Source organism: Tauraco erythrolophus, chromosome 4 (assembly GCF_009769465.1).
Source record: "Tauraco erythrolophus isolate bTauEry1 chromosome 4, bTauEry1.pri, whole genome shotgun sequence".
NCBI classification, from domain to species: domain Eukaryota; kingdom Metazoa; phylum Chordata; class Aves; order Musophagiformes; family Musophagidae; genus Tauraco; species Tauraco erythrolophus.
In genome coordinates, this window is record NC_141468.1 from 67287884 (window position 1) to 67314518 (window position 26635).

Sequence of the window (26635 nt, forward strand, 5' to 3'; positions counted from 1 at the left end):
AACATTAAATTGATTAAGTAAGAGTAAAGAGGAGGAAATAAAAACTATGCACTGGAGATGCTGGTACCAAACCTATTTAAAACTACAGAAAAGCTCTTGTAGGATTCTATAGTTAGAGAGTGGAAGGATACAGATATGATTTAACTCTAGTAGGTAGGATTTTATGAAAAGCAGATATAGTCAGACAAACCTGATTTCCTTCTTAGAGATGAAAAAAAGTTGAGAGTAAATAGAGATATTTTGCAAGTAGTTGGATATTTATTTCATTGAATTGATTAAAAAATTGTGTGAAAAATACAGAATGTCTGAAATTAAAAGGTGGACTCGAAGTAGTTGCTAATGGAAAATTGGTGTCAGAGGATAAATTTCCTTTTTCTTTGCAAAAAGGTACCAGACAGGATTTTAATCCATGATCCAGAAGCAAGGTTTGTGTCTAGGAACAAAAAATATGTCTATATCTACGGGACAGATGAATGCACATTGGAAATCAGGGCTTGGAAAATGATCTGGAGTTCAGAGGATGTTTGGGAGGGGTGAGTAACTTTTCTTCCTCAACATGCTCTGTATGTTAGCTGGCAGACAGAAGACACTGCCTTAAACTGCTTCCGTGGTATGGCAAAACCTTCTCTAGTTGTAGTGCTGTTTTGATTTTTCTTTGGAATGTGCTAGCAGGAAAAATATTTAGGTATAGCACGGACAGCAGATGTGGCTTGAAAATGTCCAAAAGCTGTATTGGAAACACAGTGATCCCCACGAGAGTGTCTAGCTTCTCCGAAGCAGTGCTGCTTCTCCTTTTGGCATAAAGCTCCCAGCACACGTGTGATGTGTTGATGTTTGTAGGGAGATGACTGCTGCGCTCATGAAGTGGCCCCTTCCTGACATGCTGCTCAGAACTGGGTGCCTCCTGGAGAAGCACTGACTGGGAAGGTCTAGAAAGACAGGGAAGTTGTCTGGCTGGGAAAGAAGCTCCTCAGCTTGATGATCCCATCAGGCTGGTCAGGGTCTAGCAGGAGAGGCTGAGGCCGCGTGTGCTGCTGGGAGTCACCGCTCACACCTGTCTGGGGACAGAATAGGTGAGCAACCCTTGTCCTTAAGCACTACTTAATTTGCGAGGCAGTGGAGCACTCCTATGACCGCCTTTGCTGTTCTGCTGTGGAAAGATAACCTGCAGCAGTGGAGCAATAGTGCAAGACATGAAGAAACACCTTAAACCGCTCTAGGTGCCTGGAGGTGTGCTTATCCCGCTCCCGCGACTGTTGCACGGCAGGTTTATCTTTGCAGAGCTGCCTTATCTGATTTCTTCTTGGCATATGTAGTGGAGCTGAGCTTCTCACGACAGTAGGCACTGCAGCATGTGGTTCGCAGATAAGGACCAGATCTCTGCTTGGACCAGGTGTGCCATGTAGAAACCACATGGACGGGCAGTTTTGCTGTTCCCAGGCTGCTGCCCTCACCCCTGAAGCAGCCTGTGGGGAGCTGGACAATTGAATTATGGCCAAGACACACAATAGAAAATATGGAAATAAAAGCAGAAGTGAGATGTAAAGCTCTTTCCCCCCTGCCTTCCCCCAGCTTAAGAACAGGGAATGATTTTTAAAAGAGCCTGACTTTTTAGAGTACTGCTAGAATGCCTTGGAGGGGACTTTTCTTGAATTATGTGTCGTCTCTTAATTGAGCATTTTCAGGCAGGTGTCCCAAAAATCTCTATTCGCGCTTCTGCGTAGATCTCCGACACGAGGTCTGTGTCTGAGCCAGGCAGGCTGCGCTCTGTCAGTTTAGTCTAGCAGCAGGGAAGGAATGTAAGTCAAAGGCCCAGCCAGGAAGATGATCCGAAGCGAGTGAGCAGATGCCAGAGAAAATCTGGACTGAGTAGGGACGTGAAGAAACCTGGAGGCAAATGGGACAAGGAAGTGTGGCGAGTTGTGTGCAGACCAGACTGTGACTTCAGTGGTCTGCGATTCGTACCAAAGAGAAACGGCTGTGCAGGACTGGTGCTGGGAAACAGCCCTTTCAAAACCTTAGTCGCTAGCAGCTGCTGCAGTGTTGGTGAGCTTTAAGGTAGAGCTGTGGCCATCTAAAATGTGTCCGTGCGATGCTTTGCTTCAGAGCTCTTGCATTAAACAGAGATATTTGAAACCTTTCAAGCTGGAGCGGGTTTTCCCCAGGACAAGTTGTACCCATACAGGCGCTGATCTCTTCCTCGGGACTTTGGAGGGGAGAGGAGCTTGGTGTAGAAATAGCCCTGAGGTTACATGTAGCTTGGTGCAGTGTCTCGTATTGACAGAGAGGAGGTAGCCGTCATGGTTTTCTTCTTGTCTCTAAACAGATTGTGAAGGATTTTTGTAAAGTACAAGGGCGCAGTTAACGTAAGCAGCACTTCCAGGCTCCTAACCGCAGCGCTCGGTAGTCCCATTTGCAATCCATAGGGACACCTACGCCCCAGCCATCAGTAAACATATAGACAAAACTATATCGCTTTTCCCAGAACATGCTGCAACTCAGTTCAGCCGGGGACCCAGCAAAGACCCAATTCCCTCTGTTTTTCCTTGGCTAGGTTTGAGGGGGGGTGCCTATGTTGCATCGCTCTTCCAAGCCTCTTCTTGGAAGCTCCGTGCAAACCCGCCTGTTTCCAGTTAATGACACAGCACTTCAGGAGGCTGAGCCAAGCCAAACAGGGATGTTCCCTGCTTAGGGAGTGAACGGTGGGGCCTCTATACTAGGACCTTATGGGCAGGGTACTGACAGACAGTGTATTTAAACGCTGAAGATCAGTGTTAACTTCTCAGAGTCTTCTTTTTAGCAAATAATCTTTCTGTTCTGGTGGTGTTCATTTAAAACAAACAAACAAAAAAAGGTGAGGGGAAAGGAGGAAGAGAGTTTTTTCATCCTTCTCTGACAGTGAGAGAAAACAAGATTATAAAATGTTATTCTCTGTAATTTTATGTGAGGAGCAGCTCTGCATCGTTTAGGTCTTTTCTCCACTTTTGTCTAGTGCAGAGTCTCTCAAACTGGTGAACAGGCTCATATGAAAAGGCACAAGCATAACAACTCTGAGGAGTAAAAAGGGCTTCTAGTATTTTATTGGGAAAGGATCTAGCCATAGGGTTTGTTGAGGAGGTCCAGAAAAGCGCAGAGAGAAGTAGACAAGCAACTGAGAAATGTGTGCTGTTTTCAGCCAATTCCTGCCCTAAAAACCTTGCAGTGCAGGAAGATGCTCAATACTGAACCGCAGAGGGGTGTCACTTCTGCTCCCTACCTTGCTGATAGATGCTGGTTGTCTTGTGGAGCTTATGTTGTTACATCTTCACGTATCTGGCCCAGGCCTGCCAGCTGCTGCTGAGTAAGTTTAAATAGGAGAATCTCCTCACTTTATGAATTAAGGTTTGGAGGACTCTTCAGGGGGTTCAGACTGAGGGTACAGGGCAAGACTGGACAACCGTCAGTTCGGCTGAATTTGGGGGAAAAAAAATAGCAAGGAGACTCATAGCTTAAATCTTTAATAAAGACTAGTTGGACTGACCAGGAAGGGGATTAAGAAAGTAGAAACTGGCTGTAATCTGATTTAAAACAGAAGTTATTGGTAAATGAGGCTGAATTCCTCTTATTCCATGTTTCTAGTATATATGTGATGAACCTGCGACTTAGTAGCAGAATCTTTATCTACAGATTTTGCTTTCTTTTATCTTTCTCTGGCAGACATCATGCAGTTATGTGTATCAATGCCACTTTGGAAAGCTGGGTCTGCTGGTTGGAGGCACCTCTAGGAGGTCTTCATTGCTTGCTTTGGTCAAAGGCTGACTTACAAAGTGTACTGCAAGCTGGCTCGGCCAATTTGCTTTAGTTGAGATTCTGACTGGGCTTACAGGGGTAAGGAGGATTAAAGGAAGAAAAAAAACAAGATAAAATGTGCCTTTACCAAAAAGTGATGCAAACCTCAGAAGATCCAAGTTTCATTCCCACTTCACCAGGGGAAGGAGTGCACTCAGCCTTGGCAAGAAACCTTGATCTCTCCACAGGTGTGTTGGTTTTGTTGTTGTATGGTATTTTGGAGACAATTTCTGTAATTCGGGGAAAGAGTGGGTGTATACAGTCCAAAACAGAATATACCAGAATGTGGGACTTACACAGAATAATGTTTAAATACTGTAGCTTAGATAACTTTAACAAATTTTGGAATCTGTAAGTGGAAGGTGCGTCTTTTGCTTAGTTATGATTATGCGTAGCAATAAGGGAAGGTGAAGAACTTGCTTGTTAATGTTGTGGATTTTGCTAGATGGGAGCATATGTGAAGAAGAAAATATGGAAGCGTGAAATATTTTGCAATCTACCCTGTATATGCAGTGCTTAAAATGTGACTTAATAACTGTTTATTAAAATAATCCTTCCTGTTACGAGTTTTTGGTTTTCAGCCAGCTCTGATCCTATAGTGAGCTTGAACAATGCGGGATGGCATCCGAGATTCAACAGCAGTGTACTTCCAAGTGGCTCGTCCTATTCCTTAGGCATTGCGTAGGTACCCCCTTACTCAGGAGACACGGATCTGGTATCTTGTGGAAGGGCTGGAGCACTAACGCTGCTGCAGCAGTGGCGTCCCAGCTTGTCATGCTGTGTAAATAGGGAGGGAGGGATCAGTAACTTCTGAGTATATCTGTGGTGTGGGTGGGTGGTTACAGACTCGGCTGGCTATGGGAGGGCGGCCGAGCGAATATTTTACTGCAGTTGTCACAGCTATATATGGAAGTCCAGAAGAAAACACTGCAGTGGTCAGGCTGCTTACCAAAAGAACCTCAGCTGAATTTTCTTTTCCAATTGCTTGTCTGGATTGTTTCTGTAGTAAGAAACAAGTTGGGTACTTCATGTCTAATGGATAGCAAATAGTCTGGAGATGAGTAGATATTTCAGTTTGAGGCTGCCTGTGGCGATCGTAAATGATCGTGAAGTACTTTGCTGCCTCATGTAATCTTTTTTTGATGGCAGTTAGGAACATCGTATGCCAGAAGAAGATCTTCCCTTCAGTTGGCAGGCTTGAATAGTCGTGTGTGCGTGTGTCCCTCAGCACACACGTGTGCACACACTTTGGAGGAAGCAGCGTTGCTAGGGCCCTCCCAGGGCTCGCAGTGGTGGTCTTGAATACAGCCTGCAGGATTGGTTCTCCTGATTTATGGTAGTTCTGACTGCTCCACTCATCAGGGATTTCAGGGTTGTGGTAAGTAGCCTGCAAAATCCTACTAGGCAGTTACATTTTGTTGTTGCAACATTGTAAGAGACAGTACGTCCTGACCAGGATGCATTGTAGCCCGAGACCTTTTAGGCTATTCTATGAGCTCATAAGGATAAGGAGCCCCATAGTCTACTCTAAGGAAGAGCAGTTCACCGTGGAGATGCTAGAAATAACTCTGTGCAAACTTGGATAAGATGTCCAAGTCAATCTGCTATTTTTCCTGGTGTGATCATGGGATGACAATTCAGTGAAATCGGTCTTTAAAGTGCATCTTCACACAAAGAAATTTTGTGAAGTCTTTGATAGAGCTCAAGTCACTCATCCTATGAATTTAAGAGGAGTTTATTCATTGTGGGGAACCTTTAAAGACATCTACTCTCTATACGAGTTTTGGTTCTTCCTGGGGCTGAAGACGAAGCATTCTTATACATAGATTTACATATTCCAGTACAGGAACACTCAAGTTCTTGTTGCATTTCCAATCTCAAAGGCTTCTCAACTCTGAGTTCGCTTCTTGCATTGTCTTGTCTGGAAAATAAGTATTAACATGCCTCAGTGGTGCGTTTTATGGAATAATGACAGAAAATGAAGAGTTGCCCATACCACTGAAAAAGATCTGCTGCAAGAATATGCAATTATTTTTATTTTCTTAATGTCAGTGCTTTTTTCACTTTGGTGAAGTTCTGTGGACTTGACCTCAGCCAGAATGGGTTAACTGTTGCAATTAAGTCACAAATTATGTTGTTCATAATACCTGGAAAGGGAGCAGTGTTCTGTGCAAGGTAGTGCTGGGTGGAGAATGGATTGAGAGCAGCACGGAGCAAAAGGACTTGGGAGTGCTGGTCGATGAGAAGCTCAACATGAGCTGGCAATGTGTGCTTGCAGCCCAGAAAGCCAAATGTATCCTAGGCTGCATCCGAAGAAGTGTGACCAGCAGGTCGAGGGAGGTGATTCTGCCCCTCTACTCTGCTCTCGTGAGACCCCACCTGGAGTACTGAGCTCAGCTCTGGAGTCCCCAACACAAGGAGGACATGGAGCTGCTGGAGTGAGTCCAGAGGAGGGCCACAAAGATGATCCGAGGGCTGGAGCATCTCTCCTATGGAGACAGGCTGAGAGAGTTGGGGCTGTTCAGCCTGAAGAAGAGAAGGCTCCGGGATGATCTTATCGCAGTCTTCCAGTACTTAAAGGGGGCCTACAGGAAAGCTGGAGAGGGACTTTTTACAAGGGCATGTAGTGATAGGTCAACGGGCAATGGCTTTAAACTGAAAGAGGGGAGATTCAGATTAGATGTAAGGAAGAAATTTTTCACTCTGAGGGTGATGAGGCACTGGAACAGGTTGCCCAGAGAAGTTGTAGATGCCCCATCCCTGGAAGTGTTCAAGGCCATGTTGGATGAGACTTTGGGCAACCTGGTGTAGTGGAGGGTTTCCCTGCCCGTGGCAGGGGGTTTGGAACTAGATGATCTTTGAGGTCCCTTCCAACCCAAACCATTCTATGATTCTGTTTGTAGAGGACAGCAGCTACAAGGACATCTCTTGTGAAGATCTTCTCTTCCACTGATTTGACTTTTGCTCTTGGAGGAAAACTCCTTTTGATGAAATGATCATCCTGTTAAGAGAGTCCACGAATTGGTTTGCCTTGGTGGGAGCCAAAGCCTGAGCAGACAGAGGCAACCCCGTGCATGGAAGCTGGTCTCACCTGGTAGCAACATTGGTTCAGAAGCAGTGTAAGTAGATGTGGCTGAGCATCTGCACTCAAGAAGAACAAGCCATGCAGGATTTGATTAAATTTTACCCCGTTGTCAGTGTTTGCACCGCTTCCCATGAAGCAGGTCTACACCTTCTTTGTCGTCTTCTGGATTTGATGACTTTGTAATGAAGGATTGTTGGAGGGATCAAACTTTGGGGGAGTGCCACAGCTAAAAGGCAGACCTTGGATGCAGCACAGTCCAAGAAGAAATTCTCTGTGAGGCAGGCTGCTGCTGAAATCAATGCAGTTTTGAGAGGTGCATAGAAGAAATCCCATCTTACCTGGGAGAGCTTGAATTGCGCAGGGTTCAATGCTTGGGCTGCTAATGAGCAGCTGTTACAAAGTTGTGGAATCTAGTTGACCTCTTAAATGAGGTTTGTCCTGATCGGCCAGGCAGGTCAGAAATAAGGCAGGAATCGCCCTCGGGAGAGAAAGCAAGAAATAAACAAGTGACTTTGGCTCTGGTTAAGTGTGCTCTACTGGGGAACACTAGACCCCTGGCTGGCTCGTTTAGATCTGCTAGAGCATAACTGAACCTGGAATAGATCCCTTGTACCTCTCTGCCAAGGTGGACTGTGTTAGTTGAATAGTGGACCTCAAGTCCATCTTGATGGAACTGGGTTGGAGCAGCAGATGTGGAGTTAAGCTGTCCTCTCTGAGAGAATGGTGACCTCTGGGAAGGATGGTGACTTCTGTTGAACATGAATAATGATCCAGCACAGTTTGTGGCAGAACGGCACACATCTCTGCAGATTATGCCTGTTAAACAGGTTTTTCGCAAAATTCAGTGACACAGCAACACTGGGATTTTCTTGGTGATGCCCTTTTGTGTGGAGTACCGATGCCGAAAAGAGCCTGAGACAGCTGAACCACACTTTTTGGTGAAACAGATAGGATGTAAGGTCAGGGTCTAAGAGACTGCATGTTTATCAACCCTTCTGCATTTGAAATCTGGTGTGATGCCTTCAAACTCAGTATTGCAGTTGGAACGTGCCTCTTTGTGCTCAGTCTGAGTTTTAATGATAGAGCTGGCGTATCGGAGTAGTTTGCATGTGACTTTGCCAGGACTTGCTCAGTTTTCAAGATGTGCTCTCATCCCTTGCATATGGGCAGCATTTAGCCTCTTGAGCTGTAAAAGACAGGTTGCCAAAGTATGTTTCATAGCTTGATATTGTTGTAACACTCCTCCCCACATGCTGGGTTTTCAGGCGTGTTGAGATTTTCTGAAATGTGTTCCTTCAGTTCTGTTTGCACGGGTTTGTGTCATCTGAGAGCCCTACTTTCTCCATCGCTATCAACAGAGAAAACCGACTTCTCAGAGTTTGAAAAAAAACAACTGTTAGACAAAAATGAGGGTAAGAGAAGACTGTGGTCATCAAGCCTAGAGGGTGTCCCTTTGAAGCCTAAGAATAGGCAGAGGAGCATGCCATTGCACTAGCCTGCCTCCCCACTTAAAAGCAGAATGCAGGAAAGAAGAAAAAAAAAAAAAAAAAGAAAAAAAAGAAACTAACCTCCAAAAAATACTCAGCCAGGACAGCCTGAGACAGTGGAAGCAGAAGTGTGCTATTAAAAAAAGCTGCGTGCGCCCGGTCCCAGACATTCCTGCAGCTACAGGCTCCTGGCGCGGTATCCGGGTGGGCTGGACCCCCGCCAGCCCCTGTGGCGGGCAGGGGCTCTGCCGGGGAGCTGCTGACGAGTGGCGGGGAGGCTGGGGTTATTGCTCTTTCCCCGCAGGGCGGTGAAATGGGGTTTCCAAGGTCCTGCCTCTGCTTAGAAACGTCTCACTTTCTCAGTTTATGTGCCTTGGACAGGCTGCGCCGAAGAAAGAAAGAGCCTCAGAAATCCGCCTGAAAGGGAAAGCGAGCGCAGCTCTCCTCCGGCGGGGAGCCCACCTCTGCCTCCCACCCTGCCTGCACAGGCTCCGCTCTGTGCGCCTGCGGCGGAGCGAATTTAACAAGAAATATCCCTGTGTTTCGTTTTGGGTTGGTGGGGAAGGAGTGGGGGTCAGTGCCAACAGTCAGGCTTTTGAAACCCTGGGACCGTTGAGCCTTGCGTGCGTGTGGAACTTTTAACCAAAACCCGTTGAAGCTGTACGGTTTTATTCTACCAAAGGGATAATGTAAATCCAGGGGGAATTTAACACGTCAGTTACTGACATTTAAACATAAAGTACGAGGGCAGGGTTGGGGCTTTGGTGGGGTGAATTGTGGGGATGCTCTTGCCTCTTTCCGAGGACAACAGGTCTTGTGTCTGTGCTTTGGGCCGAAGCAGCCCAGAAGCCACTCTGGGCACACACTTGGTCTTTCTTTGTTGGTTTCCAAAATGCAGGTTCTTCCAAGGGTGGTATTGGGTATGAGAGAAGCTGTATTTACTTAGTTTGTTAAAATAAGTGGCTTAGCAGCACAGCTCTTGGTGTTGCTCTGATGGCTGAGGAAAGATGAACAGCTGTAACATTTGGGCATTGAGAATTTTTGAATTTAAAATACGTATTTTAAAGCGTGTCCAGTGACAGGTGTGACGGGGAGCTGTGACACAGCGTTAATTTCCTTTGTCGCCACTTCCAGTTGTCTGTCTTGGTGTCTCTGCTAGAGGCTGCTTCGGAAAGAGGTCCCCAGGCCTTACGTGCTGGTGTTATAGCTTACACTGCTGAGGAAGGTGAGTTGAGCACCTTGTCCCCTACTGTGAACAGAAATGGCTGGTGAGGAGGGCTGCTTCTCGCATCGTGGGAGGGCGATAGTCCTGCAGAAAGCCAGAGAGCAATGTCATCTAAAACCAGGGCTGTTCTCCTGATTTTTTTCCAGAACTTGTTTGTCTGAGTTTTTGGGCCATGTCTGAAGGGTGCGGGTATCCCGGGGCTAGGTGGGGTTTTTATGCAAAAAGCACCTGGGGTGCCTCTGAGTGGCTCTTTCCCCAACATCCCCAGGGCTCTTCCCATCGCAGGCGTCGTGCTCTTGTGCCACCATTGGCAGAGGCTGAACAAAGGGAACGACCGCACGACCTTTTTGCTGCTATAGGTTATCTTGCCAAGGATGAAGCTTGGGTATATCAGCAGAGGAGGCTTGCCTGTGCCTGTTCCTGCGCTGGTTAAGCAAGCGTCCTCTTGTTTTTGGGATAAGAATTGAGAGTCATTGCCATGGGAATTTTAAGTGTAGAAAAGCAAGACGAGGAACTGTGTGCATTCCTCTCCTGCTCCCCAGTTGTGTCTTTGTGCATCTTTTCTGCCTGTCTCATCACTGAAGTCTTTAGCAGGTCAGTGCCGTGGTTCTTGTAAGTCCTGGCAGGGAGCCTCTGTGCAGTCTTTCTTAATTGATTTCTTCCCTAAACAAAACACCAACTTCAGAGTGTGCCAGGAGAGCATCTGAAGATGTGCCTGGGGGGCATCCCTTAGCAATGAGAGGTTTCACACTGTTTGGCTGGGTCTGTAGCCGATTTGCTTACTATTGCTCAGGTTGCCCCTCTTGGAGGTGTATGGTAGCGGCGTTGTCTAATAATAGGAAGCTTTGTTTACAATGATGTGGTATGAAAAGTCCTATCAAGCTTTTATTCTGGCACTTACAGGTCTGTGTGTATGGCCGCTATCTTACCAGCAAAAAAGCCACAAATATTTTTCTACACGTCAGAAAAGGCTGCTTCTCAACATGTAGCTCTGTTCCCTCCTTGAACTTTTGAAAATGGGTTTTCATCAGGATCTGGGAAATCATCTGCTTAAATAAAAACGGCTAGAGCACTAAACCTTTAAAAGCATATCAGATTGTCGCTGCTTTGATTTAATATTTTCATTTTAGGTGGAGAATATGCAGTTTGAATTACTATTAGCATGGGCATGTGGTCTGAATCTGTTTCCATGTTCTGTCCTGACCTTTCCTGACTGGCTTAACAAATCCTGTCAAAAGGGGAATAGTTTTAACTGTTGCTACATGAGCCAGAGATTGGAGCAATGTAGACAGGGTGGGGAGATTGATGATCTCCTACTTCTTTCCCCACCCCCCACTTGCCTGGCAACTGATAAAATACCACATACGGTGGTTATACTTGAAAGCTAGATGGTCCATTTAAATTTCTATTATCTCCATCTGTTTGCAGGCTTTTCTGAGTGTGGCTGGCTGTCCCCATAAAGCTCAAACTGGAGGCTTGTGTAACTGGATCCTTTCATGGAACAGAGCTATTGGGTCCTTCTGTAAAATGGCCTTGTGGGCTCATTTTACAAAATGCTACCCTACTGGACCTTTTGAAGTGTTACTAGATATTTTTTACTGCAATATTGGAAAAATAAAGGTGACTGGTAGTGGGGAAAAATGGACGACTGCTCTTTCCAAAAGAAGAGTTGTTGTTTCTCCATATTGTTCTATGCTTGAGTTCCCAGTGTGTGTGTGCTAGCATCTTGCTACCGTTACAGGACAGGTACAATTCAGCTTATGGAAATCCCAGAAACACTGAGTTCCTATTTGGCATTAGTACCAACCATGCTCATTTTGACTCTTGCTGGAGATCAGAGTCTCTTCCCAAGCCATCTGGAACTGCAACTTGTCAGTAGAATCAGAGCAGTGATTTTCAGTCCCTTGTTGATTTTGCATACCTAACAGTTTTCTGGGAAAGTTTGCGGACTCTGCAAACTTGAGCTTATTTATGTTCTTTAGTTTCCTTCGTTACCCTTTGCAGATCTTGCAACCAAAAAAATAAAAATAGAGAAGAGGGTGCTCAGCAATTCTGAAAAACTGACAATTTTAGTTTTGACATGGCTGAGTCTTTGTATTGGTTCTGCATGAGACATGGTCATTGGCTCTGGGGTGATCTTATAGCAGCCTTCCAGTACTTAAAGGGGACCTACAGGAAAGCTGGAGAGGGACTTTTTACAAGGGCGTGTAGTGATAGGACAAGGGGCAATGGATTTAAACTGAAAGAGGAGAGATTTAGATTGGATATAAGGAAGATATTTTTCACTCAGAGGGTGGTGAGGCACTGGAACAGGTTATCCAGAGAAGTTGTAGATGCCCCATCCCGGGAAGTGTTCAAGGCCATGTTGGATGAGGCTTTGGGCAACCTGGTGTAGTGGAGGGTTTCCCTGCTTATGGCAGGGAGGTTGGAACTAGATGATCTTTGAGGTCCCTTCCAACTCTAACCATTCTATGATTCTATGATTGTGAGCCTTGAATTGTAAAGTCTTCTGGTTCATAGAATTCTGCTGTAGTCTTTAGAGAATAATACTCATAATCGAGTTTAATTTAATAGAACTTAATTTAGAGAATAATACTTAATATTTTCATAGAGGAACCAACGAGAAGTACTTTGCTGGACCTTGTTCTCACCAACAATGAAGGGCTGGTGGGGAATGTGACTCTCAAGGACAGCCTTGGCTGTAGTGATCATGAAATGGTAGAATTCAAGATACTTAGAGAAGCAAAGAGGGTGCATAGCAGGCTCACTACCCTGGATTTCAGGAGAGCAGACTTTGGCCTCTTCAGGGATCTCCTCGCTAGAGTGCAATGGGATGAGGCCCTGGAGAGAAGAGGGGCACAAGAAAGCTGGTTAATATTCAAGGATCACCTCCTCTAAGCTCAGGAGCGGTGTATCCCAACAAAGAGAAAGTCAGGTAGGAACACCAGGAGGCCTGCATGGATGAACAAGTAGCTCCTGGACCAACTCGGGCACAAAAAGAAAGCCTGTAGGAGGTGGAAGCAAGGACAGGTAGCCTGGGAAGAATACAGAGCGATTGTCCGAGCAACCAGAGATCAGGTTAGGAAAGCTAAAGCCCTGATAGAGTTAAATCTGGCCAGGAACATCAAGGGCAACAAGAAAAACTTCTATAGATATGTCAGTGATAAAAAGAGATCTAGGGAAGATGTGGGCCCTCTCTGGAAGGAAACGGGGGACCTGGCTACCTGGGATATGAAGAAGGCTGAGGTTCTCAATGGCTTCTTTGCCTCAGTCTTCACTGGCAAGAGCTCCAGTGGCACAGCCCAAGCCACAGAAGGCAAAGGCAGGGACTGGGAGAATGAAGAACCGCCCACTGTAGGAGAAGATCAGGTTCCGAGACCATCTAAAGAACCTGAAGGTGGACAAGTCCATGGGACCTGATGAGGTGCATCCGTGGGTCCTGAGGGGACTGGCAGATGAAGTTGCTAAGCCACTATGCATCATATTTCGGAAGTTGTGGCAATCTGGTGAAGTTCCCAATGACTGGAAAAGGGGAAACATAGCCCCCATCTTTTAAAAGGGGAAAAAAGAAGACCCAGGGAACTACAGGCCAGTCAGTCTCACCTCTGTGCCCGGCAAGATCATGGAGCAGATCCTCCTGGTGACTATGCTAAGGCACATAGAAAATAAGGAGGTGATTAGTGACAGCCAACATGGCTTCACTAAGGGCAAATCCTGCCTGACTAATTTGGTGGCCTTCTACGATGAGGTTACAGCATTGATGGATAGGGGAAGAGCAACTGACATAATCTACATGGACTTATCCAAAGCATTTGATACTGTCCCACACGACATCCTTGTCTCTAAACTGGAAAGACGTGGTTTTGATGGATGGACCACTCGGTGGATAAGGAATTGGCTGGATGGTTGCACTCAAAGAGTTGTGGTCAATGGTTCAATGTCCATGTAGAGGCCAGTGATGAGTGGTGTTCCTCAGGGGTCAGTACTGGGACCAGTGCTATGTAACATCTTTGTTGGAGACATGGACAGTGGGATCGAGTGCACCCTCAGCAAGTTTGCAGATGACACCAAGTTGTGTGGTATTGTGGATACGCTGGAGGGAAGGGATGCCATCCAGAGGGACCTTGACAGGCTGGAGAGATGGGCCTGTGAGAACCTCATGAAGTTCAACACGGCCGAGTGCAAGGTCCTGCACGTGGGTCGGGGCAATCCCAAGCATAAGTACAGGCTGGGTGGGGAATGGATTGAGAGCAGCCCTGAGGAAAAGGACTTGGGAGTGCTGGTGGATGGAAGCTCAACATGAGCTGGCAATGTGCGCTGGCAGCCCAGAAAGCAAATCGTATCCTGGGCTGTATCAAAAGAAGTGTGGCCAGCAGGTTGAGGGAAGTGATTCTGCCCCTCTACTCTGCTCTCCTGAGACCCCACCTGGAATACTGTGTTCAGCTCTGCAGTCCCCAACACAAGAAGGACATGGAGCTGCTGGAGCGGGTCCAGAGGAGGGCCACGAAGATGATTCGAGGGCTGGAGCACCTCTGCTATGAAGACAGGCTGAGAGAGTTGGGGCTGTTCAGCCTGGAGAAGAGAAGGCTCTGGGGTGATCTTATAGCAGCTTTCCAGTACTTAAAGGGGGCCTACAGGAAAGCTGGAGAGGAACTTTTTACAAGGGCGTGTAGTGATAGGACAAGGGGCAATGGCTTTAAACTGAAAGAGGGCAGATTTCGATTAGATATAAGGAAGAAAGTTTTTACATTGAGGGTGGTGAGGCACTGGAACAGGTTGCAGAGAGAAGTTGGATGCCCCATCCCTGGAAGTGTTCAAGGCCATGTTGGATGAGGCTTTGGGCAACCTGGTGTAGTGGAGGGTTTCCCTGCCCATAGCGGGGGGGTTGGAACTAGATGATCTTTAAGGTCCCTTCCAACCCTAACCATTCTATGATTCATGTGTGGATGTACGTTATGTATGTGAAGCCGTCTTAGTCAGAAGGATTTCAGAGCACTTTACACACGAACCATTTGTTCTTGTATGTTAATTTAATGAATAAAAAACTCACTGTGGTTTTTATGAACTTTTATTTTTTGATGGAAGCTTGAGATACTCCCTAGTGACCCACTGAATATCAGGTACCACTTTCAGTTCATTGAGGCAACATCAGTCCAAGGCTAGATCTTCTCCCATACTGGTGCATGTCCTGAGAACTTCGTTTTGTTTCTTTTAATGGTGCTGAATTTCAGTGGCATGAGGTCAGAAGTGTTGCCTGCAGCCATCTTCAGCCCTCCCAGGAAGGAGCAGTTTCAGGATCACTTCTCTTTCTTTTTTTCCTTCTGCTAGTTAAAGAACCTTTCTGATATCACACATTTGTCGGTGTACCTTACGCAACAGTTTTCTGTGTAAAATCTGCTGCAAGTTTCAAATTCCTCAAGAGTCCCGTCATGGTTTGCTCTCCCTTCCTCCCAGTCCCAGATGGTCTGTAGCGGATGCTCATCCGAACTGTTCCACAGCCAACGGCACTGTATTAAAAAACTGAGCTATTTTTAATACATAGACACACGCGCGCACACACGCACCTATATATCTTTGTGTATATATAGCCTTAACTGGCTCTGGATTTAAGCATTGCTGATAAGCAGTACGAGATACCTCTGATTATTTTTCTGGCTACGTACCTGCGTTTCCCTAGAACAGAACAGACTTATTTAGCTCTGGGGAAGTGTTTCCCCCACCCCAGGTGCTCTCTGCTTGAGCTGTGTAATGCATGGGGTCGTGGTGGCTTGGTGCTCAGCAGCCAGGGTTTTGCATGGCTGTGCACCACAGATGGCTTCAGGCTGCACGGAAGAAATCACGACGCCCAAAATTTGAATGCAAATTGTGCTTTCTGAGCTTGCTCTATAGCCCTCAAAGCCCGAAGTGGCTGCGTGGGTCCCTCCCTTGCTCCAGGCTTTGGCACAGCATCCAGCACCGTGCCCTGCAACAGGGGGCTCTCTCTCTGTCCCAGCTCTTTTCAGCAATTTTATGATCCTGGTAATCTCAGCATTGAGTATGATGTAACCTTCCATGTTGTCATCCTTGAAATCCCTTCTGATAGGAGAGTATCGCTTCATTATTGCCCTTAGGTATATGGAATCGAGAGGCAAAGGGCACCTTTGCACCAGGGGACGAGAGGCCTGGGGTGTGGGACAGCACACAACGTGTCCGGCTTCTGGCTGGCCCTCTAACCACAGCGCCGTATTTCTTTCCTTACAGCAATGTTGACAGAGCCTGGACAAAACACCTTTTTTTTTTTTTTTTTCCTCTTTCTTTTAAGGTCTGGGGTAGCAAGCAGGGGCCGAGTGGCTGCTGGAGACTCGGGGCTCACACTAGCTCAGTGTTAGGACAGACATCCATGAGCTGTGTCCTCCCCCAAACACGCTGGGCCTCTCCATCCCTTCTCCTCCAGCTCACCGGGCACCAGTCGCCTCTGGATAGCTCGAGTAGATCTTGGCTGCGGCTCGCAGGGCTCTGAGTTGGTGTTGGCCAGGACAGCGCGAATGAGTGATGACTTGTGCCTGTGCTTATGCAATGTCTGAAATTCCCCCTGCCCGTCTCTATCCCTGGGACGCTGGCAGGCTTTTTTGGCAGTTTGGGAGAGTCGTCTTCCGCACCGCACAACTCACTCGCTCAATGTATCCGATTAATTGAATCATAGTGCTGCAAGTGAAAGCGGCTTTGTTTGTGCGTTAGCGTCTGAGGGATGTGGACTGGGGAGATGCTGCGCAGGGGTGCGTGGGTATGTGCTGGCTGGAGATGTTAGCCTGAGCGCCCTTCTGCTCGGGGTGCCAGAAACTCATGTTGCCCAGTGGGATTGATCTTGGAATTAATCTTTAAAACAGGATGAAAATCCTCATTTCCTGTAAATGCTCCCTCTCCTTCCTTTCTGTCAGCTGTTTGCTTTTAATGTTTTTCTTTATCAAACTAAAAAAAAATAAGGAAGCTTTTTTCTAGCATAAAATAAGAGCTGAAGTTACTTTGTTCTCTCCATGTGTTTGATTGAGGTTGTATATTGCATGCGTTTGTGCTCTTTCTCAGGTTTAAAGCACAAATAAAGTAACTTGCTGCTGATATCTTTGCTATGGGCAGCGTTCTGCTGCCGCAAACTCGGCATTTGGAAAGGACTGTAGGCCCCTGGAGGAGATGCCCAGACACGTGCAGCTTTGCTAACTAGGAGATGTTGTAAAAGAGACTTGGAAATGAGGCACTGCTAAATGACTTCTCTTGAAGTTAATCCCTCCATGTGGAAGCTCCCTTTTAATTCCTGCGTGCACCCTGGCATTCCCCTCGCCTGGGCTCATGGAGAGTCTCCCATCATCACTGAAATCAGCCATCTATCAGGTGTGGTTTGTTTGGGAATTAAACGTGGATTCTGAAAATGATCATTTTTCACAGGCGTTTGCTTGTGCTTTGGTGTGACTGCAGCTGTCCCTCCATTTCTGAGGAACAGGTCGGTATCAAAAGGATAGGGAGTAGTTTCCATGTGTAGGTGTTGTTGCGTGTTTGTGTTTTCAGTTTATTTGACTGAGAAACCCTGAAGTCCAGTGCAAGCCTGCCAAATTTTTCCTCTGTGACCTTCTCCCAGCTCTCTATTGAGGTGCAGCTCTTAGGGTGATGGCAAGTGGTAGAGGCTCCCTCTCCCAGACGGTGCTGGGGTGTCGGCAACCCTCTCCAGCCCAGCTCGGGTGTGGGAAGGAGAGCTGACTCACTCTTGCAGTAGGACTTGAGAACCCAGCCTAGAAAATAAACGAAGGGAAAAGGCTTTGAATGGGCTAGTGCGCAGGATGTACCAGCCACTTGGAATTTATTGAGGCTGAGTTTGGAGCTTGCTTGTGAGCGGATGGGTTGTGTCTAATGAGAACAACCTTTGGTCTTAAACCTAAGTTCTTGAACTGTGTTCCCCGTCTGCCTTCCTGATAAGGATATCGAGTTATCTGGAATATAGGAATGCAAAGCAGCATCAGCAGGTTTCCCAACTCTGAGTTTGTATCAGTTTTCTTCAGAACATGCTGCCACTCTGTAGCAAACAGCCTTATTTTGTTGCAAGAAGGCCAAAGGAAACAATTACGATTAATTAGTTTAGCCTTATGTAAATCCTGGGCTATAAAACTTCCCCAGATTGTTTCCTGTTTGAATTCCTGCACATCTTTGTGTGGGAACCTCCAGTCTTCAATTAAGAATGGCTTGGGTCAAAGAATTCATGCTGTTCCATCATAATTGATTGTTCTCTTTTTTTTTTTTTTTTTTAAGTATCGTATCCCTTTATAACCATGATGAATGGATCTGGCTTCAGCTTGTAAACTTAGCTGCAAGCTGGTAGAGCTGTTCTCTTACTGTAGTCTTATTCCCTGTTTCAGTACTTACAGAAAGTTCATGTTCTGCATTCGTTTCCTCTTTGACAAGCTGAATACATTGGTTTCTTCTTTTGTTGCTTGCTTTTATTTTGAGACAGGATTTGCAGCTCCACAGTGATTCTTGTGATTCTCTGAACTTTTCCCAGTTGTTCAACGTCCTTTTTTTGGCATTTGGTTGTATAGGATAGGAGCCTGGCTTTGGCCAGTAGCAGCTGCATCTGCCATGAGCATGGAGGAAATAAGTTCTTGCTTCACACCCCTCTATCTTCTGAAGTCCTCTGACCTCAAACCCATCTACTGTGGGTTGTACCCCAAGCACGGACTTATGCAGTGGGTTGTGCGATCGACATGAGGCTGTAGTACAAAACTGTAGCTGGGAGTTGAGCTTTACAGGGCAACTTCTTTTAAATATGAAGCCTCATTTAAGAAATGAGTACAAACAAACAAAAACCCCCTAAATAAATAAAAAAGGCAGGATTTCGACAGTACCATTACCTCCCTGCTGTTCTTCGGCTGTGTGAGCCCGGCACTGGCCTCGCAGCATGGGACGGCTGCACGAGGGTCCCCAGCATTGGGCTGTTCCTGGGACTGCGTGAGACCTCCATGCTCTGGCCAAGGGGCTCAAGGTGGGGTGCAGCAAGGGGTCTCTCGCATTCGTAGCGTGAGCACACATCCACAGTAGTTCCTCCGCAGACCCTCCTTCGTGTGCCCAGTGCTTGCGATACCTGTCCCACACGTGCTCCTTCAGCCACATCTCTCCCTGGGTCCCAAGTCCTTTTTAGAACTCTGCTTCTGATTGTCAGTCACCCACACGTGACTTTGGGGTCTTTTGTTTGCAGCAGTAAGATTATTTTTGTTTGTTTGTTTGTCTTACCTCCAGCTTTATTTAAAACATTTGGCTTGTCTATGGCTGCTTACCAAGTACTCTGTGTTTTGGTTTTGTGATCGGACCTTTTTATTACTCCCTGCCGATGCTGTGTTATGTGCAAACTTCAGTGGTGGTGACTTTTCCTCTCAGGTCATTGATAAAATATTAGAGTATGGGGCCAAGAACTAATGCCTGTGGGAACCCCCTGAAAACATGTGATGCAATCTGCCGATTTGTGTTTCACATCTGGAGATTTCTCATTTCTTTATCCCACTGAATGGCCTGTTGACTTCATATTGTTTTTTCCAGTCCATCAGTATTGTCTTACACTGAAAATCGTTTCAAGAGCTCCTTAGAAACTGTTTAGATATTTCGGGTGGTGGTTTTCTAGGTCTGCTAATTAAAATGGTCAGCTTTGAGTAGCTGTTGTTTTTATATTCTCTTACATTATTGTTGGAATTAAAATAATTTCATTACCATCCTGTGGGATGGCTGTATCATCTGTTCTTATATAAAGAGCAATAATTCAGAACCACCCCCTCCTAGGAATATTCAATTAAACATTTTGATCTTCCTCCCTCCCCCCCACAATAACTGCAGACAAGTGATGGCTTGATCTATAATTAACGTTTTTTGGGTCCTGACAAGCTCAGAAATGATCTTTTTTTCCCCCTCTGAATTGTATTTTCTATTAACTCTTTCTTGTTTTCGAGGTTCTGATTTATGTTAATTCTCATTCATTTTTCCCTTCTTCCAGTAGCTCTAATGTGTAACAGTTTCATAGTTTCCATGGTAAGCAAGGTGTTTGCCCAGTGTGGCCTTCTCTTCACCTGCTCTGGTGAGATGGCAGGGGTTTGTTTTTTGGTTTTTAGGCATGTGCTGAAGTGTTCATAAATGATACACAATCAACATTGATGCCTTCTTCTTTAAAGACCTTCTCTCAGGTTCTCTTGTGGTTTATGGGGCCAGCTTGAAGAGCTTGACCATCTCTTTGGGTCTGCAGAGCATGGGCTGGAGGAAATGTTTGTTGCAGAAGGGTAGGCTGCACTGCCTTGTGGAGTGCTGGCACTGCTCCGACAGCAGTTTGCCTCTGTCTCGCCAATTTGGGGACACAGGAATCTAGTGTCAGCCCCTGCTGAGTCTTCTTTCCTTCTTGAACTTGCCTTTTGGGTCAGGAAGAATAAATGAGGTTAAGTCCACAACAGTCATGGAATCACAGAATTATTTAGGTTGGAGAAAACCTTTCAGATCAAGTCCAACTGTTAACCTAGCACTGCCAAGTCCATCACTAAACCGTATCCCTAAGCTCTACATCTTTTAAATACCACCAGGGATGGTGACTCAAGGACTTCCTTGGGCAGCCTGTTCCAGTGCTTGACAGCCCTTTCAGTGAAGAAATTTTTCCAGCATCCAGTCTGAACCTCCCCTAGCACAACTTGAGACTGTTTCCTCTTGTCCTTTCACTTGTTACTTAGAAGAGACTGTCACCCACTTCACCACAACCTCCTTTCAGGTGGTTGTAGAGAGTGAGAAGGTCTCCCCTCAGCCTCCTTTTCTCCAGACTAAACAACCCCAGTTCCCTCAGCCGCTCCTCATAAGACTTGTGCTCTAGACCCTTCACCAGCTTCGTTGCCCTTCTTTGGACACACTCCAGCACCTCGATATCTTGTAACGAGGGGCCCAAAACTGGACACAGTGTTTGAGGTGCAGCCTCACCAGTGCTGAGTACAGGGGAACAATCACTTCCCTAGTCCTGCTGGCCACACTATTTCTGATACAATCCAGGGTGCTATTGGCCTTCTTGGCCACCTGGGCACGTTTCTGCCTCATATTCAGCCGACTGCTGACCAACACCCCCAGGTCCTTTTCTGCCAGCAGCTTTCCAGCCACTGTTCCCCCAGCCTGTAGCATTGCATGGAGTTGTGACCCAAGTGCAGGACCTGGAACTTGGCCTTGTTGAATCTCACATGATTGGCCTCAGCCCACTGATCCAGCCTGTCCAGATCCCTCTGTCACAAGAATGACCACTTTAGAATGGGCAGTTTTAAATGGCAAGGCACAAAAGTCAGTGACACTTGACAAAACCACACAACTGAGAAAGGAGGAAATTCTTACAGAACCTTAATAAGCTGCTTATCTGTTGTGGCTTACTCTTCTGCCTCTGCTTCTCCAGGGTCTTCACCTGCAGCTTGCAACTTCCTTCCCTATTCTCCTGATCTTTATGCTCTGGAAGGTGACGAGTAGCTCACTTTCTTGGAGCAAAAGTCTGGAAATGAAAGATACAGAGGGAGGTACAGATGAAGCAGGGGAATGCTCTGAATGGAGGAGGGCTAGCCAAAGAAGCTGAAATGCCTGTTCACAGCCAAATGAAGGCAGCACAGGTTGCCCTGTATTACAAGGACTCAAGATGAGAGAGGGCCAGCACACGTTACTAAATAAGCTGTTCCACTAGTTGCTGCATCTCTGGAAAGAAACACAGAGGAGAACTAAATGCACAGCTTTGGTTTTTTGTTTAAGACCTTGTCTTAGGATACAGATGTTTCCATCTACTACTATTTTGAGTCCTGAACCTTAATCCAGTACCACTCCTATTTTTTATTTTTTTTAATAAAGTTGACTGAAGTAATGTTTTCTGGCACTGTGACAAAAGACTTGTCGTAGGAAATTGGAATACCAGCTCTCAAGTATGGGGTGCCTTAAAATAATTTGTCTAGATGAATGCTATGCATACTTTTGAGTATATATTTATTTGATCTTGTTCACATCCTGTCCCCTTGTTTCCTTTCTCTCTACAGCTTTCAGTAGAGCTTCAAAACAAACTGCCTTAGACACCAGTGAAAACCAGGTGAACCCCACCACCCTTGTGGTGACGTGCATTGAAATGCATGTTTCCTCAGAGGGAGGGTGCCAAAGTACCAGTGTTGATGAAGGTACTCGCCTGTACAAAACGGGGTGCCAAAACGATTTCTGTGGGTTCCTGTGTGAATTTCTGCAGAGTTAAGGCTGTACGAGTGCAATGTGGGCGTCTTGAAGTATCTGTCTCATGGTGTGGAGGACCACTGGAGGCGGCTTCAGAATGCAAGGGTTTTTGTGGTGAGGTGGGTTTAGGCAGGGCTGGCTGATCCAAAACAGCTCTAGTGTCACGGCTTCAGGTACAAGGTAGGGATGTTCTTCCTTGGTGTTGTCATCAACAGGTACTATTGCTCCACTCTTCCTTAGCTTTCTGGGGCAGTAGCTGGTTTGACATGAAGCATGCTGCAAAGTTGCAAGCTGGAAACGTTTTGACAGTTTGGGATGGGAAGGCTTTGATTATACCTGCTGTTGGCAAAGTATCAGCTCTGTATGCATCCACAGTGTTTGGGCTCAGTGATGAGAGAGATGTCAGATCAAAACCTAGCATGTTTCTACTGAAAGCAAAGTGTGGGACTTATTTACTGGAAAAGAGTTCTTTAATGTAGTCGTTTGTTCCACTATCTGACGAGATCACATGCTGGAACAGGATTTGACATCAAACTGACTTTTTTTTAGTGCATGGTACTTAATGTGTAACGCTCAGCAACAGCAGCACTGAACACAAAGTCCTGTCAGTGTTGTTTCTCTTTCTGCCCTGATAGTAGATATCTGTATGATAGAGGGGGCAGCAGTTTCTGCCGGGCAGGGTCTAAAACCCGTGGCAGCTAAGGTCATTGCTAAGCCAAAGGCTGCTGATCCTTGAGCTCTGAATCAGGCAGGGGAATTCATCTCCTGGGTGAGATGATATGACCTGTGGATTTCTTCACATTTGTTTTGTAAAGCCACTCTTATTTTTTTTCCTCCCTCCCTTGTGCTCAAGCACCTGCCTCTTGAGTTCAAGAAAGGGTTATACGTGCGTGGTGTGTTTCTTCTTTTTCAAACGTTACACACATCTGCAATTTTAACCATTGTGTCGAAGAATATTAGGCAGCATTTATAAAAGCTAATTCATATTTTCTATAATCAACTCAGGGAGTCTGCCTTTAGGCATTTGAAGAGACAGTCTGACTCTTCAAAACTTAAGAGCGCTTAAATAAACATTTAGGAGCTTAATTTTGGGTCCTTTCTTTTCAAGCCTCATGCTTCTACTTTTAAAAACAAACAAACAAACAAAAAAACCCCAACAGAAACCCCAGGTACTTAAAATAAATCTGTAAAACAAAACCTACTAACTCTTTGTGAGATAAAATGCCCAATCTCTCCTCAAGCTGACAATACTGATAGTAAAGTCTTATTTTATCATAACTAGACAGCTTTAATTAAAGAGCTGAGTTTTGGCGGCTGAAGTGTAGGTTTGCAGCCAGCATTAGGAAAAAGAAGGAAAGATCGCTCCTGCAAGCTGGAACTCTGCCATTTAAACTTTGCACCCATTAAAGAAGTAACATTGTTGAAGAAGAAAATAGAGATTTTTATTTTAAATGTCAAGTGTCCTGTCAGTCAGGAGTGACAAGCCAGAGCGTGCAGCGAGTGCTGCTGATGGAGCAGAAGTTGCTTCCTACCTACACTGCTCAAACTAATTTAAGATCCTCCTTTGAAAGATACTGGTTTTGTCCTCAAGGAGGAGGCTGTTATGAACACTTAAACATGAAACAGCTGAGCTGGAGAGCATCTGCGTTCTGCAGGAGGCCCCCTGCACTAAGGGGAACCTAGACAAAAAATTATGATTTTGCTGGACTCTTCCTAACGGCATCCCGGTACAATGTGCCCACTGGGATGGTTATATTTCTGGGAGGTTGTGCCCGTGGGCAGAGGCTGGCAGCTTCATGTGTTGCTTAACATGTGGGAATTGTGATGAGACCTTGCAGGGTGAGCAGATGAGTGAGCGGCCGCTGGCCTGCAGGGCAGGTTACAGCATCTCTGTTTTAAGTAACCGTCCCTGAATTGCATGGTGCTGATCATCCTTGAGGAGAGAGTTTTGTTTCCATGTAGGCCAGCTGGACAATCTCTGTGACTTCTCACTTCTCTCCCTGGTTACCGTTTCTTCCTTCCTCTTATATCTGTAAAGTCATCTGGGAGTTGGACTTGATGATCCTTATGGGTCCCTTCCAACTCGAGATATTCTATGATCTCTAAAATGGGTGCAAGGCTAGCAGATTCCATTTAAAATACAGGAATCGTGCTGGCAGTGCCCTTTATAAAGGGCTTATCTGTGCCCTTTGACAAGGGATGCTGTTATGTGAGGACTGAGATGAATTTTGTTTGCTTTCCTCCCCCCCCATTTCCATTGTGAAGGAAGCTGATAAATGACACTAAGTGCAGGACACCCAAATGTTGGGAAACACTACTATAATTTTAAGATCTATCAGCATGCATTCAAGAAGAAGCTGGAGTAACTGTTTCATTTCAAAAGTGGCAATGAGTTAAACCAGCGGTGCAACAACAAAATGTGTTATCCCTGCTGCCGAGCTCTTGGGCAGCAAACACGACCATAAATGCCCACCGGTGAGTTGTAAACTTTGTACACAAAGGTTTCAACGACTTGTCTGAAAAATTTCTTTCACAGCTTATGTTTGGTTAAACACTGGGTAGTTACTTACAAGACACTGGTTAGATGAAAAACTTGCGGTAAATGCAGGTTCCTTCCAAAGAGCCTGCAGGTGTACCTGGGGCGTAACCCAGCAAATTAGTGTTATCTCACAACAAATATCTGTGACTGGCATCGCATGCATGGAGCATAGCTGGGGCAAAAACCCCTGAACAAATGCATCTGTTCCTTTGTTCGCTAAATGGTTTTAAAAAAACATAACAGGTCCCTAAGTATCTTGCCTGGGTGCCAAAAATCATCAGAGACACCAATGACTAAGTTTTGGAAGCAGCTACCTTCTCTGTCTAGGGTGAGTCACGCTGGCTGGAGGTGGCAGGGGAGGCATGCCTCTACTCTTGGTGGTTTGGAGGCTTATGAAAGGCAGACCTGTCAGTCAGGCTTGTCTTGCAGCCTCTGCAATCACTGGTGGTAAAGAGTTGTGATCTTGCTGCTCACCAGGTGGAGAAGGGCATGGGGAGAAGTGACGGAGAGTTTCAGTTTTCTGTGGTTCTGCTGCTCAAGCTGGCAACCCAAGAGCTGACTTACGAGACAAATGAAGTGCATACCAGTGAGCCTGGGGTAAGAAGCAAAAAAAAAAATAAAATAAGGTGAATAAAAAAAGTAGCCGAGACAAAAGAATGAATGCATCTCACCAGAAAGCATAATCCAGACGCTTGCTTGCAACACAGAATTAATAATGTATTTTGAGGTCTCAGCCAGGGACCCAGATGGGGGGAGCCTTGTTGAAGGGCTTCCAGCTCGCTGACTCACCGCTCTGGTGCTCTGGCCCCTGTGACTCACTCCTCTCTGACTTCGGCTCTTCTGGGGAGAGGGTGGGAAATAGCAAAACATGTGCCTAGCCTATTCAAAAGTTAGACTAGATCCAAGAACTCTGCACTGGGGAAAGGACAGGGGAACGTGAGAAGGATTTTCCTATTTTATATGACTCCCAAGAGGCTTCGGCGAGGAATGAGCAATAGCATCCTTTTCTCTGCTTGTGGACAGCAAGCTTAAAAGTCACTGATCTTCAGGGTTGTTTCTCACCCTTGCCTTAACTGCCTAAGGGCAGCTTTTTTTTTATTTTTTTTTTCTTTCAACCCATATTTAGTCCTAGTTATGACAGAGTTTAATTTTGTTTTTAATTATCTTTTTAAATCTAAAATACTACTTTTTTTTAGGGGAGAGGATGTTAAGGAAAGTGAAATAATATTTTGGAACAAGGAAAGGCAAAGAAGTAAACGTGGTTCTTGAAACGCACACCCCACACCCCCCCCCCAGTTAGTTAAAAATAAATACGTCTCTTCTTTGCTGGTTGCGGGTTGGAAATATTTGAGTGTTTGCAATGGCAGTGTGTGCATGCATGTGTGCATAATGGGGTGGATTATAGGATTTGCTCAGCATGAACTTCAGCATTTCCAACCGTGTAACCTGAGAAAGTTGGGAAGATGTACAGATTTAATTACCGTGTAAATCTATTAGCTCTGAATTTCCTGGCATTTGTTTTGCTGATGACACAACCTGAATGTTATTCACTTAGTGGATTTTTTTTTAATCCATCCAATTTTTTTTTTTTAATGCTTAAAACGAGTGATTGCTGGTGTGAGACTCCAAATGATCATAGCTACTGCTACGGTCCATCTCTTTGCTGTTTTCAAATACCAATTTCATGTTACTCTTCATATCCTCCCACAAAAGAGGTAGTTTCTATGTAGTTAATGGCTAGACAGTAAAGAATTTTACAGTAAAGTAACTGAGCAACTGTTTCTCTGCATTTCAATTTTGACTTTTACACTGTAGAAGATAAACACCTGGAAATCTGAGGTTCCCTCTGTTTGCCCTTGGCAAGTACATCAGCCAGGGTAGTATAAATCTCTCTGCTGTGTTATCGGCATGTTTTAGGTGTGACTTGAGGGACTGTTTACAGTTCTCAGTCTCTCTGTTCTCTGCTATGGCTGCATCTAAGACTTTTTTTCCTGCCATCAGAAAGCTCTTCTAGCTATTTTGGTCCTTCATCAGGCTGAGAGGGAGAATCTCTGTGTTCTGTTTAAGAGTGAACAGTTAGATGTGCCTGCAGTTGCACGCTCAATACTGTGGTCTGTCCAAGGGGTCTCTTGGCAAAGCAGATATCTGCTCTTTCAGGTGCGATTGCATTAGTTTTTTCAAATATTCGCTGCCAGATATAATTGGTTCTCTCTCCCCAAATTAATGCATACCACCAGTGAGCACCC

At 45.7% G+C, this 26635-nt stretch overlaps 1 protein-coding gene across 1 annotated transcript in view; it reads left to right on the forward strand.

Moving 5' to 3' along the window:
* Positions 1–26635, forward strand: part of CREB3L2 (cAMP responsive element binding protein 3 like 2) — an 81653-nt gene that overhangs the window by 13106 nt on the left and 41912 nt on the right. The gene's annotated exons all lie outside the window — the stretch shown is intronic.